Below are 12,657 nucleotides of genomic sequence, written 5' to 3'. Positions count from 1 at the left end.
GGCAAAGACCACAGGACTTACTTTCTGCGAGGCACTTCTGCTGTGTTCCCGAGCCGTTTTTCCATTAAAGAATGTGGTTACTTTTCACTCACCTGTGTTGGGCTTCCTCACTCCAGGCAAACTGTGTTTGTGGATTTGTTGCGGTGCAGCCTGAGCCGCGAGGGAGCCCCGCTGTGTTACAGTCCTGTTGCGACGTCAACCTACGCTGCAACTTAAGGGCAGGTGTGCCCTAATGGATTAACACTTTGAGCACGAGAAGCGGCATAAGAGAGTCATCGCCACCCACTTGGGGACTCATTATGATGATACTTCGAGCCTGGTCACAGCATCTCACTTGAGGAATAATATTTGGTACTACAGGATCCAGCAGGCCACAGTGGTGGCCACGCCCATCAGGGCAGGGACTGAGTTACGTTATGGAGCCTATTTAACCGCTGTGACCAGAGACTCCTGTTTACCTGCGAGCCCCTGAGGAAATGCTTCAACAGCATGAAACGCGTCGGGCAAAGACCACAGGACTTACTTTCTGCGAGGCACTTCTGCTGTGTTCCCGAGCCGTTTTTCCATTAAAGAATGTGGTTACTTTTCACTCACCTGTGTTGGGCTTCCTCACTCCAGGCAAACTGTGTTTGTGGATTTGTTGCGGCGCAGCCTGAGCCGCGAGGGAGCCCCGCTGTGTTACAGTCCTGTTGCGACGTCAACCTACGCTGCAACTTAAGGGCAGGTGTGCCCTAATGGATTAACACTTTGAGCACGAGAAGCGGCATAAGAGAGTCATCGCCACCCACTTGGGGACTCATTATGATGATACTTCGAGCCTGGTCACAGCATCTCACTTGAGGAATAATATTTGGTACTACAGGATCCAGCAGGCCACAGTGGTGGCCACGCCCATCAGGGCAGGGACTGAGTTACGTTATGGAGCCTATTTAACCGCTGTGACCAGAGACTCCTGTTTACCTGCGAGCCCCTGAGGAAATGCTTCAACAGCATGAAACGCGTCGGGCAATGACCACAGGACTTACTTTCTGCGAGGCACTTCTGCTGTGTTCCCGAGCCGTTTTTCCATTAAAGAATGTGGTTACTTTTCACTCACCTGTGTTGGGCTTCCTCACTCCAGGCAAACTGTGTTTGTGGATATATATATATATATATATATATATATATATATATATATATATATATATATATTCATTGAAGGGTTTGCCTTTTGTGGGATGCACTCGAGATGGATGAATATAGCACAAAGGAGTTGTTGCCCCCAACCTCCAGACAGTTCTTGCGACGCGTTTCGGGCCTTACGCCCTTCTTCTCTGGCAACTGTCACAAAACAAACAAGCACCACTGCCAGGTGATTCCCTTAAATGATTTATTTACATAGTCACGCCCTTGTGGGCCGGCTAATGAACGCCGTCTCAAAGCATCCTGGGCCTGGTAGTTTCAATGTCAATTTCAAACCCATGTGGGTTGCTTGTTGCAATTGTAAAAAGTTGAAAGTTTCTTATTGTATGGTACACGGAGACAAGCATACTCCTTGATAGTGCGCATCCACTACTCACGCACTTGGCTGCCCCAATAAACAGCCGCGGACCCGCTGTGTGTAGCGCGGTGGTGCTTCCCTCGACCTGGCGGGCCGGATAATATTCATTGAAGAGTTTGCCTTTTGTGGGATGCACTCGAGATGGATGAATATAGCACAAAGGAGTTGTTGCCCCCAACCTCCAGACAGTTCTTGCGACGCGTTTCGGGCCTTACGCCCTTCTTCTTTGGCAACTGTCACAAAACAAACAAGCACCACTGCCAGGTGATTCCCTTAAATGATTTATTTACATAGTCACGCCCTTGTGGGCCGGCTAATGAACGCCGTCTCAAAGCATCCTGGGCCTGGTAGTTTCAATGTCAATTTCAAACCCATGTGGGTTGCTTGTTGCAATTGTAAAAATGTGAAAGTTTCTTATTGCATGGTACACGGAGACAAGCATACTCCTTGATAGTGCGCATCCACTACTCACGCACTTGGCTGCCCCAATAAACAGCCGCGGACCCGCTGTGTGTAGCGCGGTGGTGCTTCCCTCGACCTGGCGGGCCGGATAATATTCATTGAAGGGTTTGCCTTTTGTGGGATGCACTCGAGATGGATGAATATAGCACAAAGGAGTTGTTGCCCCCAACCTCCAGACAGTTCTTGCGACGCGTTTCGGGCCTTACGCCCTTCTTCTCTGGCAACTGTCACAAAACAAACAAGCACCACTGCCAGGTGATTCCCTTAAATGATTTATTTACATAGTCACGCCCTTGTGGGCCGGCTAATGAACGCCGTCTCAAAGCATCCTGGGCCTGGTAGTTTCAATGTCAATTTCAAACCCATGTGGGTTGCTTGTTGCAATTGTAAAAATTTGAAAGTTTCTTATTGCATGGTACACGGAGACAAGCATACTCCTTGATAGTGCGCATCCACTACTCACGCACTTGGCTGCCCCAATAAACAGCCGCGGACCCGCTGTGTGTAGCGCGGTGGTGCTTCCCTCGACCTGGCGGGCCGGATAATATTCATTGAAGGGTTTGCCTTTTGTGGGATGCACTCGAGATGGATGAATATAGCACAAAGGAGTTGTTGCCCCCAACCTCCAGACAGTTCTTGCGACGCGTTTCGGGCCTTACGCCCTTCTTCTCTGGCAACTGTCACAAAACAAACAAGCACCACTGCCAGGTGATTCCCTTAAATGATTTATTTACATAGTCACGCCCTTGTGGGCCGGCTAATGAACGCCGTCTCAAAGCATCCTGGGCCTGGTAGTTTCAATGTCAATTTCAAACCCATGTGGGTTGCTTGTTGCAATTGTAAAAAGTTGAAAGTTTCTTATTGTATGGTACACGGAGACAAGCATACTCCTTGATAGTGCGCATCCACTACTCACGCACTTGGCTGCCCCAATAAACAGCCGCGGACCCGCTGTGTGTAGCGCGGTGGTGCTTCCCTCGACCTGGCGGGCCGGATAATATTCATTGAAGGGTTTGCCTTTTGTGGGATGCACTCGAGATGGATGAATATAGCACAAAGGAGTTGTTGCCCCCAACCTCCAGACAGTTCTTGCGACGCGTTTCGGGCCTTACGCCCTTCTTCTTTGGCAACTGTCACAAAACAAACAAGCACCACTGCCTGGTGATTCCCTTAAATGATTTATTTACATAGTCACGCCCTTGTGGGCCGGCTAATGAACGCCGTCTCAAAGCATCCTGGGCCTGGTAGTTTCAATGTCAATTTCAAACCCATGTGGGTTGCTTGTTGCAATTGTAAAAATGTGAAAGTTTCTTATTGCATGGTACACGGAGACAAGCATACTCCTTGATAGTGCGCATCCACTACTCACGCACTTGGCTGCCCCAATAAACAGCCGCGGACCCGCTGTGTGTAGCGCGGTGGTGCTTCCCTCGACCTGGCGGGCCGGATAATATTCATTGAAGGGTTTGCCTTTTGTGGGATGCACTCGAGATGGATGAATATAGCACAAAGGAGTTGTTGCCCCCAACCTCCAGACAGTTCTTGCGACGCGTTTCGGGCCTTACGCCCTTCTTCTCTGGCAACTGTCACAAAACAAACAAGCACCACTGCCAGGTGATTCCCTTAAATGATTTATTTACATAGTCACGCCCTTGTGGGCCGGCTAATGAACGCCGTCTCAAAGCATCCTGGGCCTGGTAGTTTCAATGTCAATTTCAAACCCATGTGGGTTGCTTGTTGCAATTGTAAAAATTTGAAAGTTTCTTATTGCATGGTACACGGAGACAAGCATACTCCTTGATAGTGCGCATCCACTACTCACGCACTTGGCTGCCCCAATAAACAGCCGCGGACCCGCTGTGTGTAGCGCGGTGGTGCTTCCCTCGACCTGGCGGGCCGGATAATATTCATTGAAGGGTTTGCCTTTTGTGGGATGCACTCGAGATGGATGAATATAGCACAAAGGAGTTGTTGCCCCCAACCTCCAGACAGTTCTTGCGACGCGTTTCGGGCCTTACGCCCTTCTTCTCTGGCAACTGTCACAAAACAAACAAGCACCACTGCCAGGTGATTCCCTTAAATGATTTATTTACATAGTCACGCCCTTGTGGGCCGGCTAATGAACGCCGTCTCAAAGCATCCTGGGCCTGGTAGTTTCAATGTCAATTTCAAACCCATGTGGGTTGCTTGTTGCAATTGTAAAAATTTGAAAGTTTCTTATTGCATGGTACACGGAGACAAGCATACTCCTTGATAGTGCGCATCCACTACTCACGCACTTGGCTGCCCCAATAAACAGCCGCGGACCCGCTGTGTGTAGCGCGGTGGTGCTTCCCTCGACCTGGCGGGCCGGATAATATTCATTGAAGGGTTTGCCTTTTGTGGGATGCACTCGAGATGGATGAATATAGCACAAAGGAGTTGTTGCCCCCAACCTCCAGACAGTTCTTGCGACGCGTTTCGGGCCTTACGCCCTTCTTCTCTGGCAACTGTCACAAAACAAACAAGCACCACTGCCAGGTGATTCCCTTAAATGATTTATTTACATAGTCACGCCCTTGTGGGCCGGCTAATGAACGCCGTCTCAAAGCATCCTGGGCCTGGTAGTTTCAATGTCAATTTCAAACCCATGTGGGTTGCTTGTTGCAATTGTAAAAATTTGAAAGTTTCTTATTGCATGGTACACGGAGACAAGCATACTCCTTGATAGTGCGCATCCACTACTCACGCACTTGGCTGCCCCAATAAACAGCCGCGGACCCGCTGTGTGTAGCGCGGTGGTGCTTCCCTCGACCTGGCGGGCCGGATAATATTCATTGAAGGGTTTGCCTTTTGTGGGATGCACTCGAGATGGATGAATATAGCACAAAGGAGTTGTTGCCCCCAACCTCCAGACAGTTCTTGCGACGCGTTTCGGGCCTTACGCCCTTCTTCTCTGGCAACTGTCACAAAACAAACAAGCACCACTGCCAGGTGATTCCCTTAAATGATTTATTTACATAGTCACGCCCTTGTGGGCCGGCTAATGAACGCCGTCTCAAAGCATCCTGGGCCTGGTAGTTTCAATGTCAATTTCAAACCCATGTGGGTTGCTTGTTGCAATTGTAAAAATTTGAAAGTTTCTTATTGCATGGTACACGGAGACAAGCATACTCCTTGATAGTGCGCATCCACTACTCACGCACTTGGCTGCCCCAATAAACAGCCGCGGACCCGCTGTGTGTAGCGCGGTGGTGCTTCCCTCGACCTGGCGGGCCGGATAATATTCATTGAAGGGTTTGCCTTTTGTGGGATGCACTCGAGATGGATGAATATAGCACAAAGGAGTTGTTGCCCCCAACCTCCAGACAGTTCTTGCGACGCGTTTCGGGCCTTACGCCCTTCTTCTCTGGCAACTGTCACAAAACAAACAAGCACCACTGCCAGGTGATTCCCTTAAATGATTTATTTACATAGTCACGCCCTTGTGGGCCGGCTAATGAACGCCGTCTCAAAGCATCCTGGGCCTGGTAGTTTCAATGTCAATTTCAAACCCATGTGGGTTGCTTGTTGCAATTGTAAAAATTTGAAAGTTTCTTATTGCATGGTACACGGAGACAAGCATACTCCTTGATAGTGCGCATCCACTACTCACGCACTTGGCTGCCCCAATAAACAGCCGCGGACCCGCTGTGTGTAGCGCGGTGGTGCTTCCCTCGACCTGGCGGGCCGGATAATATTCATTGAAGGGTTTGCCTTTTGTGGGATGCACTCGAGATGGATGAATATAGCACAAAGGAGTTGTTGCCCCCAACCTCCAGACAGTTCTTGCAACGCGTTTCGGGCCTTACGCCCTTCTTCTCTGGCAACTGTCACAAAACAAACAAGCACCACTGCCAGGTGATTCCCTTAAATGATTTATTTACATAGTCACGCCCTTGTGGGCCGGCTAATGAACGCCGTCTCAAAGCATCCTGGGCCTGGTAGTTTCAATGTCAATTTCAAACCCATGTGGGTTGCTTGTTGCAATTGTAAAAATTTGAAAGTTTCTTATTGCATGGTACACGGAGACAAGCATACTCCTTGATAGTGCGCATCCACTACTCACGCACTTGGCTGCCCCAATAAACAGCCGCGGACCCGCTGTGTGTAGCGCGGTGGTGCTTCCCTCGACCTGGCGGGCCGGATAATATTCATTGAAGGGTTTGCCTTTTGTGGGATGCACTCGAGATGGATGAATATAGCACAAAGGAGTTGTTGCCCCCTGTTCTGCTTGGGTTTTCAGATCGGGTGGAACCCGCTCTACAGAGCCCTTCTGACCCAAACCAGAACGTTACCCCCTCCCTAGGGCCTTTTTACACCTAAATGACCACATATATATGTACCACCTAAGGACAGGGAATTCCTATTATATATATATATATATATATATCAAGACCTCACAGCCCAACCACAGTCTCGCGGCCTTCAGCAGACCCAGAATCTCCTACCCAGACGGCAGCAACACACACAGTCTCGCGGCCTTAGTCAGACCCAGAATCTCCTACCCAGCCGGCAGCAACACACACAGTCTCGCGGCCTCAGGCAGACCCAGAATCTCCTACCCAGACGGCAGCAACACACATAGTCTCGCGGCCTCAGTCAGACCCAGAATCTCCTACCCAGACGGCAGCAACACACACACAGTCTCGCGGCCTCAGTCAGACCCAGAATCTCCTACCCAGCCGGCAGCAACACACACAGTCTCGCGGCCTCAGGTAGACCCAGAATCTCCTACCCAGACGGCAGCAACACACATAGTCTCGCGGCCTCAGTCAGACCCAGAATCTCCTACCCAGCCGGTAGCAACACACATAGTCTCGCGGCCTCAGTCAGACCCAGAATCTCCTACCCAGACGGCAGCAACACACACAGTCTCGCGGCCTCAGGCAGACCCAGAATCTCCTACCCAGACGGCAGCAACACACAGTCTCGCGGCCTCAGTCAGACCCAGAATCTCCTACCCAGACGGCAGCAACACACATAGTCTCGCGGCCTCAGTCAGACCCAGAATCTCCTACCAGACGGCAGCCTTAGCACGAGCACATCCTATTATTACCGCAGTACATGACAGGGGAATCGGGATTACTATATATCAGATCACACAAAGACTATTAGTTGAGCACAACCTGTTCTCTAGTTCGAGGGGCTCGTTTCCCCCTCATCCAGTTACCACTTACCTGACCAGGATTAACCTCTGTTCATGTTGAGTTAACTCTGACTAAAAGAATAGGCTATCCTCCTATGCAAAAATACACAACACATGCTAACTCACGACAAGCTAAATACTTTATTTAAATGCCACATGCACATTCGCAGAATACATCATATATATATAACCTGCAAGGAAAGTGAAAGGTTAAGTTATACACTTCAAAGAAAAAGGGGTCGACATCACCTTGGTTGTATGTAGCCTGTGCTCAATGGTCATCTAGGTTCCCTTCTCCCTCTGTGCCTCGGCTTCGCCTGGAAGTCACACCTCCGCAGTCGCGGATCTACTCCCTTCTCCCTCTCCGAGTCACTGGAACCTCTTCCTCATCGGCTACTCTCTCCTCTTTAGATCCAAGTTCGTCATCTGTCTTCCCTGGAATAAGTAGTAGCTTTTCTGCTAACGGCCAGATGCCGCCTATGGTCTAGAAGCAAGTACCCATATCTAACTCAGACTTTCACTAATATAGAGGTGCATTCTCTCATGGAAATTTCCAGCTCGAAACCTGCCGCCCACCAAATTCCTGTACCTCCCCGTGCCAAGGACACGTTCCCAGCCGGCCGGCCTGATGTAGTGTCTTCGGCAGGGGAAAAATACACTCCTTCGATAAGGGCCGGCCCGAACCGGTTCTCTCCGAGCAAATAACACCTCATAACTAAAACATCGCCCTCCCTCTAGAAGTGTCCCAAGCTGCCGGAGCAGAAAGAAAGATGGAGTCTCTCCTGTCTGAGGCCTACCAGGCCTGAATTCAGCACGACTCCATAAAATACCCTCACTATAGGGCAAGTTATCCTCAATGCTAACGAATCTATCCCCTAGGCTATGTATGTAGGCCCTGATCTATGGGTAGGAGCACGGGATTGTGTCAAAGTGTCTAATAGATAGGCCCTATTCACTACTCTAGTCCTTAGACTTGGATGGAAAGAGACTGAAGTCATATTGATCGCTCTACAACACAAGAAGGCCAGGAAAATCAAGCAGTACATTTCACCCTTGACTTCAGTCTATTATACATACATTAAGCAGAACTAACATCGGTGGAAGAATAATATGAAACAAAACTAACCGATCTATGTCTAGTACCAGATGTGCAGAATTGAAGCAGTGAAGGGATACACTGAATAAAACAACAGATAGAAATCAAAACAGCAATAGCAATCAAAATGCCACCTAATATGTGGCGTAGCATATGCATGTCCGGTAACCAATTAAAGAGCCAGTCAAACCAGCCCTGATCAATGTGTTTTCTGACTTCATCGGTTAAGTCATGCAATTTATCTATGTGTGCACGGATGGATTGTGTATGATCAGATAAGTTAAAACAGCAGAGGCCTTCGAAGTCTGAGCAACCATGTCCATGTTTAAGCAAAAGATAATCAATGGCTGCTCTATTTTGCAAAATGGCCCTACGTTCACCCTGGGCGTCTAATAGCAAGTCAGACAAGACTGTAGAAGTATGATTAATAGATTTAACCATCCAGCAAGCCATTTTCCCAATGGATTTGGCATTGTAAACCGCCAAAGCAGGAACACCAATAATTGAAACAGCTAGGCTAGGATATTCAGACTTGGAATATAAATGCAAAGATGAGTCACAATCCTCCTGTAACATCACTGTATCTCGAAGCACACGAGAGTTGGCATTTGGATGTGATGAGAACATTAATAGACTCAATCTAGTAATGGCACACGGGCCTCCGGAAATGTTCGCGGGGACATATGGCCAGGAAGTATTACCACATGAGAAAAGCCATCCGGCAGGTAGCAACATCGCACGATAGTGACTGGGAGTAACTACCAAACTATTGCAAGTCATATTGTTCTGGACTGAGACACATGTCGTCGGTGTCCTCTGGAAACACAAAGTTCGTTCGTGAGGTGTAAAGGAAGTGGTGCCCCTTAACTTGAGGCGTAGGCATTCAGAAATTGCATTAGGATTACATGTAAGAAAGAAGCATAGGTCACCTTGTGTAATATTATACGTAATTATTTGGGACTGGATGGGGAGTTGCTCATTCGGCAGTTCAGTACACAAAGGACAATATACATGGGTAGCAAAATCACCCAGGATAATATTCGGACGAGCCTTCGAAATGTTAAAGATACTGATTAAAGTCTCCAGCGAGGCGGGGACAGCAACTAGGCAGGTCGCAAGAATATCGTGCACAGATCTCATCGGTGTCAAACAGAAGTGAGGGGCATCAGTTACTCTTTTGGCCAGTAATGTCCAAAAGTTTGATGATGAATCCCACGCATTGAAGGTGTGGAAATATGGATTTTTCTGATCAGTTATGTCCCCTATCTTGGACCCCAACGGTTTCATGTATGAATCACAAGTACATGTATGTTCCCTCCAGTTCCAGTTATGAAGACGCAAACACATGTGCGTCCACCGTCAACATGTCCTCTGTCAGATCCGCCATGAATAGGTCGGATATTTCATTCCTACATTTGAAAGGCCACCGGCTTTATATGATTCACTTATGCCATTTTACAGTCCAGACAAGTAGGCCCTGATTCTGTCATCAAACTCTTCTTGCCTTCTGCCTCTGAAAACTCTAGTCTGAGCCTGCATCTGTGACCATGAACTTTGTCTCATTCTCTGCGCGGCTCACGAAGCCTGACATCAGCCTATTTTCCTGCCAAGAACTGTATTTCACCTTCGAGTTATCTGCTTCGTTCCTCAGCCGATGCATTCCTGTCTAGTAGTTTAAGTAAACATTCTTCCAGCTACCGAGCAAAGGCTCGGCTTCTCTGTCTTCATGCAAGTAATTCATAGCCCTGTTACCATGGAAGGTTTCTGCCCCTTGCATCTCATATAGACACTTAGACGCTTGTACACGCACGCACAGGCAGTATAGAATAGATTCTGTCCGAGAGTCCTTCTTTTGTGGATAACATAGTTCTCTAAACATAGGATGTTAGATATGATTTGGGATTAGGTTGACTTGACCCCCCAGACTTTTTGTCTCCACATGAAGAGCTAAATGTCAAGTCCCCTTCACCCCCTAGTTGCACGTCAATGACACGTCATACTGCTGCGCGCGCATCTATGCCAAGTATTATCTTATAGATCCACCTATATATGACATCATAACCAATTATGTTCCTTTTACTCCTTATTATACCCATTTTCGGTTACGCATGTGAATCGTCATTTCCCTTATCAATTGTTACGCCTACTGCATTCGCTTCATTGAAATGTATGTTCTATAAAAGTCATTTCTTGTCAATAAAGTATGTACTTCACTTCCTGAACCTTCGTGGTGACGGAACTTGGAGCAACCGATTATAATCGATCATTGGAATAAAGCCCATTCCGAACCTCTAATACCACGGATTCTGCCTCTTATTTACTGAGCTGTTTTATTATGTTTCTGTATCAAATTAAGTCCCGGTAATTAAATTATTTACCACATGAATGGCGCCCGAACAGGGACACTTTCTCATCTCACGCGCCGGCGGTGAGTTGCAGGCCCGGTCTCCTGCCACAGCTGGACGGACAATAACGCGTACCAGCAGGATTTCCTGTATCTCCCTCCGGTCAAGCGGGGGCGACTGAGGCTGCGATCAACACCCAGACGAGGCGGTGAGAAGTGCGAAGTATCCCGACCAGAGCCTAGCTGAGAGAGCAAGATCCGAGGTATACAGAGGCCCACCAGTTCCCGAAGTCCGAAGTCGAGTCCAGTTTCAGACGAGTCGAGTCGAGTCCAGTCCGGTTCAAGTTCAGTTCAAGTTTCTGAGGCCTTCCGTTTCCGAAGCTACCCGGTGAGTACCATTACTGGGGAGGCATTTCTGATGTGCACATAGGTTGTGCCGGTCAAGACGGGTTTGGGTACACAAATCCGGTCTGCACTGTTTCAGCAGTGTATCTGTACTGTTTAGCAGTATATCTAGTATATCAAGTATATGAATTCAGAATAAATCAGTTAAAGTCGAGTATTATGTTTTTGTGTTTAAGTTTTCTTTAGACCGTCATCATTATTGACTGTTCAGGTAAATGTTAAATGTTAAATGTTTTAAGTACGTTCTGCATATTGTGGTATGAATGACTGTTCATTATCGTGTTTACTGTATTAAGTTTGTTCAAAATCAAGTATCAGATCAGTTCTCAATATGCCGCTCTTTTCGAAACTAAGACAGATCACTACAAGAAAAGGGGTACTCGAAGAAGCCGTTCCTATTCCTCCTAGGGACACTCCAGGGTACTTCATGTATCATAAACATGGCTTAGACGCTATATTATTTCTTGATTTATGGGTAGACTACACCAAGGAATTACCAGAAAGTCAGAGGTGGCCCGCAGCGGGGACCTGGGATGCAGAGTGCATCATGAAAGTCGAGGAAGAGTTATGGAAAAGGAAAGTCAGACAGTCACAGAAAGACGCCGTTGAGTTATGGCGTAAAGAATCTCATAGACGCACAGAAAAAGCACTCCGACAGGAAGAAAAGAATAAAGAGAGTTCAAATAAAGTTCGAGAAAATTTATTAATTGAAGAAGGAATCCGAGTGAAATCAGAACAAGTAGACAGACAAAGAAATGCCCTTACGAATGGTATGTATCCCCTTCTGGCCGAAGGATTACCTAAGGCTACTCCGGAAATACCGAAAGACTTGCCACCCCCGTTATTCCCAATAAAGGTACATCCTAAGGGGCATCCTAGAACCGCAGAAGATGTTTTTCTTTCTTCATATTTAGATGACGCAGCTCCCGAATATGCTAATTCCGCCCCACATAGACCGCATACCAGGGAAGTTCAACGCCAAGATCCAGTACCAGTATCCCTACAGCAACAGATCGTGTCACAAGTTCCGGCAAGCACATCTGTTTCTGCATCTGTTCCTACGGCTACTTCTATAGCTGTGTCCACACCTATAGTTGCTGTATCACGTTCAACGAACCCTTTCACACCCGATACCCCAGACGGGGCTACCGGAGGTGCTACCAATATTTTTTCTACGCCACCCAGAATAAATAAACTTACTTTTCAAGAGTCAGCACATTTACGTACACCCAAACTCATAAATGCCCGTACGCTTAAGGAACTTCTTGTAGATTGTAGATATGACCCTGTGCCCGGCAAAGAGGACGAAATGACCCTGGCATCATTGCGTATCAGACGAGCCGCAGTGTATTTAGGGAAGTTACCAGGAATGACTGCGCATCTAGATAAAATATATCATTTTGTCCAAACAGGGCAAGATTCAGAATGTATTAACAGAGCTATGGAATACCAGAAAGTGGAGATACAGGGGGAACTGTTACGTTTCCTCATAAATTGTGTGATCAGAAATCAAGACCGACCGGGGGTAGACCCGGAAGCAATGCAAATTCTTACCAGATGGAGCCAGAATATATCAGAAGGTAGACATGATAAGCAAAATTGTATAATAGCCATGTGCCGAAAGATCCGTAAAGAAATAGAAC

Source organism: Triturus cristatus, chromosome 3_2 (assembly GCF_964204655.1).
Source record: "Triturus cristatus chromosome 3_2, aTriCri1.1, whole genome shotgun sequence".
Lineage (NCBI taxonomy): Eukaryota > Metazoa > Chordata > Amphibia > Caudata > Salamandridae > Triturus > Triturus cristatus.
The sequence above is the reverse complement of the archived record's forward strand: the minus strand, read 5'-3'. Positions refer to the sequence as shown.